Genomic DNA, 4071 nt, shown 5'->3' with positions numbered 1-4071 from the left:
AAAACAAAACAAAACCGCAGCTTCGGGACATAAAATTACTTAAGCTTTTTTCCCTTTCAGGAAACTCACTCCAAAAAAAGAAAAAAAATCCTAAATGTTTTAAAGACACAATAGACCTATAAATTAAGCTTGAAAACTGTCTTTTTCACCTATAAGTTGCACTTCCTTCATCCTCAAAGAAACAGCAACATTAGTGGGGAGCACATCGGAACTTCAACCACATGTAAACGGTTTACATTCTGACATATGCTGCCAAATGGGAACTTGACAGTGGGACTGCACACCCTACACTACCCATTTTAAAAACGCCAAGACCTCATGAATATAGCCAACTCTGGTTCACACGGTGCCTCATTTCTCTAAGCAACTGCACGACACTGAGTGCATACCAAAATCTCTGCCTAATAAACCCCTCCAGTGCCTCTTACATATGCATCCTAAAAATTGTTCTTGCCAAAACGGGAGTCAGCAAACCACCAAACATCCTATATTTAGGGTGAGTTAAATTCTCCTTTCAGCTTTGGGAACTTCTCAGACCCAATCTAGTGACATTTTTTGCAAAGTCAGGGCCACAGCCCAGGAGGAAAGATCATGCTAGGTCACTAGGGACAGGGAACAACCTACCACAGGTGGGTATCCCCAAAACTTTGGGACCTTTCCTGGTTTTACCCCACCCAAGGTCCTGGGGCCATTTTTAAATGTTTTCAATTGTGTAAGTAATTAAGTGGTACCTAAGATCCCTGGAAGACCTTGTCCATAGAAGCCACATAGCTTTCATATTTTCTTGACTTTTTTTTTTTTTTTTTGGTCTTTTTGAGACAGGGTCTGACTATGCAGTTCAGGCTGACCTTGAGCTCACTTTGTAGCCCAGGCTGGTCTTGAACTTGCAACGATCCTCCTGCCTCAGCCTCAGGCGAGCACCACCACGCCCGGCTTTCCTTGGCCTTTTGTTAGGGTATATGTGTGTGTGTTACTAAGTGGTCCTGGGAATGAATTGAACCCATGGTGCTCTACCGCTGAGCTATACCCCTAGCCTGATTTTTACATTTTTATTTTGAGACAGGGTCTCACTAAACTGCTCAGGGTGGCCTTGAACCTGCGATCCTTCAGGCTCCCGAGTTGGAACTATAGGCGTGTGCCATCCGCTGCACCCAGCTTTTGGACCCTAATTTAATGTCAGTGGACTGAACATCTGCCTGATACAGTTGAGTGGGCCAAAATGGTCCAGATTCTTGTGTGCAGAGGAAGAATTGCCACCTCCTAGTATGTAGTTACACCTCGGAGTATGTAGTTCCATTTATTGGAGATCATGGGGCAGCAGCAGGATCAGGCAGGAGGGCAAAACGGGCAAAAAGGGCTTTGTAACTCAGACTGCCAGTATTTACAGGGGCAGACATCGTTGGCTCTAGGTGCTGCCCACTGTCTCTCTTTTCTGAGGTCAGCAGTCTTTGAGACCTCCTAAGCGTATGCCTGAATAATCATTAGGATGGACTTGTGTTTCTGGTTGAAAGGAGAAGGGGGGTGGCTCACACAGTCTCCCTGTTTTAGGATCACGGAAGTGAAGATAACCGTTAGAGGTGGTGTAATGTTTACAGATGAACAAAGGGAAAAGGAGTGACTCAGCTGCTTCCTTTGTAACTGCTAAGCTCTTCAAACCTCCCATTTTATGGCATCTCCTTTCTCATTCGTAGTTAAATTAGGATGGCTCTGACCCATTCCAAAGATAGAATCTTTTTTCTTCTTTTTGAGACAGGGTCTCGCTATGCAGTTCAGGCTGACCTTGAGCTCACTTTGTAGCCCAGGCTGGTCTCGAACTCGCAATGATCCTCCTGCTTCAGCCTCCCGAGTGCTGGGATTACAGGTATGCACCACCACAAGATAGAATCTTTTGGGAGACACTTTGTTAGAATTTATCAAGAATCTTAGAATGTTCATATTTTAAAAACAAGTAGCTGTTAGGTTTTCGGTGCAGAAAAAGAAACAAAGGAGGAACAAAGCCTTTACTCCTGGAACAGAGAAGAGAGGACGGCATGCACCAAGGTGCTCCTCTGGGATAGACAAACAGGACTGGGGTTTATGAAGACTCTGGCTAGAGGCGGAGTTTGAGGGGAGGGCTCAATGACACCTTAGGAACTGATTGGGGCTTTCTTCCTGGGTGTGGGAAGGGTAAGAGGAAGTCTTGTTCAGCGACAGGTAGGATCCTATCAGTAGACAGGTATGGCGGTGCTGGGTGGTAATCCTAGCACTTGGGAGGCTGTAGGGGCAGGATCACCTGGGCTACCTAGTAAGTTCAAGGCCAGCCTGAACTACTTAGTGAAACCCTGTCTCAAAAAAAAAAAAAAAAGAGAAATAAGTGATTCTACTGGTAGGAAACTATCCCACAAAGTAATGCTAGAACTGAGCATGGTAGCACATGCCTATAATCCTAGCACTTAGGAGACTGGGGCAGGAGGATCACTGGAAGTTCAAGGCCAGTCTGGGCTACATAGTGAGATCCTACCTCAAAAAACAAAAACAAGTAATGCTAGAAAGCTTAACACACAAAGATATATGTAAAATGTAAAGCAGTCAAAATAGCTGATTAATATTTAGCTATTTAAAATGGAAGATTACAAACAGATATGGTAGCACATACCTGTCAGCCTAGCACTCTGGGAAGCTGAGGCAGGAAGATTGAGCCCAGCCTAGGCAATTTAGTAATTTAGTGAGATCCTGCCTCAAAGTGAAAAATGTTAAATCCAGGTGTGGTGACAGACACCTGTAATTCCAGCACTTGGGAGGCTGAGGCAGGAGGATCACAGCAAGTTTGAGGCCAGCCCAGCCTACATGATGAGTTCAAGGCCAGTCTGAGCTACGCAATTAGACCTTGTCTCAAACCATCTTCCCTGCAAAAAACAATTTTTTTTTTTTTTTTTTTTAAAGGGATGGTGGTGCTCGGTGGTAGTCCTAGCACTTGGGAGGCTGTAGGGGGAGGATCACCTGGGCTACCTAGTAAGTTCAAGGCCTAATGTAGCTCAGGGTAAAGATTACCAGTTTAATTCCAGGGAAGAGAATGCTTATATTAAAAATGCTTATGAGACACAGATTGGCCAGGCTCCGCTCACTCGCAGACCTTGCTCTGCTTCCTCCACAGCAAGTCTGACAAAGCTGAGGTGGCAAAGGTCTCCCAAAGTTGAAACTGAAGAATACAAAAATGTGTTCTTCCCTCTACTTTTGAAGAAGCAATTGGACAAAGAGAAGAAAGCAGACACATCATAAAGCTGCCAGTATGCACTGTACCTTCCACAATCCTTGCCTTATTTTGTCTTTTAGCTATTTAGCTTTATAAGGTGAGAAGGGGATGGATCAAGTTTAAATGACAGTGTGGCCACTTTTGCATCAAATAATCAAGAACTACTGACAAGGAAGGTTCTGTCTACTTCTCCCATCTGCCTGGCTGGCTGGCTGGGAACGAGGGAACTTGCATGTTGGTGAAGGGAGAGACTAGGTAGGAGGATAGTGAAATCTGGAGTAAAATAGAGCTGGTCTGAGATATCCTGCAGGGTGTAAAATGTAGTTTAATTAGTGTGACCTTTTTGTTAAAAAATATTATTTGGGGTACTAGAGTGCCCAGGGGTGCTCTGCCACTGAACTATATCCTTAGCTTTTCTTTCTTCTTTTTTTAAAAAAATCTTTTATTTTGAAATGAATATTGTAAATTGCCTGATCTGGGCTTGAATTGGCTGACCTGGGTTGAACTGCACAGTGAAAACCTGTCTCAAAAAGACAACCCCCCCCCCAAAAAAAAATGCCTATGTTGTAAGATCTAAATGATGTTAAAAAAAGAAAAAAAAAATGAATGGAGCTGGGCATGGTGGTGCACACCTGTAATTCCAGCACTTGGGAGACTGAGGCAGGAAGACTGTCGAGTTCAAGGCCAGGCTGGACTACATAGCAAGACTTTGTCTCAAAAAGCCAAAAAAAAAAAAAGACCAGAAGGAAATGCAGTTGTAGCTGGTTTATTGGGATGTCTCATCATTTATAAATATGGACTTTTTTTTTTTTTTTGAGTCAGGGTCTCACTCTGTAGTG

Source organism: Chinchilla lanigera, unplaced genomic scaffold (genome assembly GCF_000276665.1).
Source record: "Chinchilla lanigera isolate Chin_1 unplaced genomic scaffold, ChiLan1.0 scaffold00054, whole genome shotgun sequence".
Lineage (NCBI taxonomy): Eukaryota > Metazoa > Chordata > Mammalia > Rodentia > Chinchillidae > Chinchilla > Chinchilla lanigera.
The sequence above is the reverse complement of the archived record's forward strand: the minus strand, read 5'-3'. Positions refer to the sequence as shown.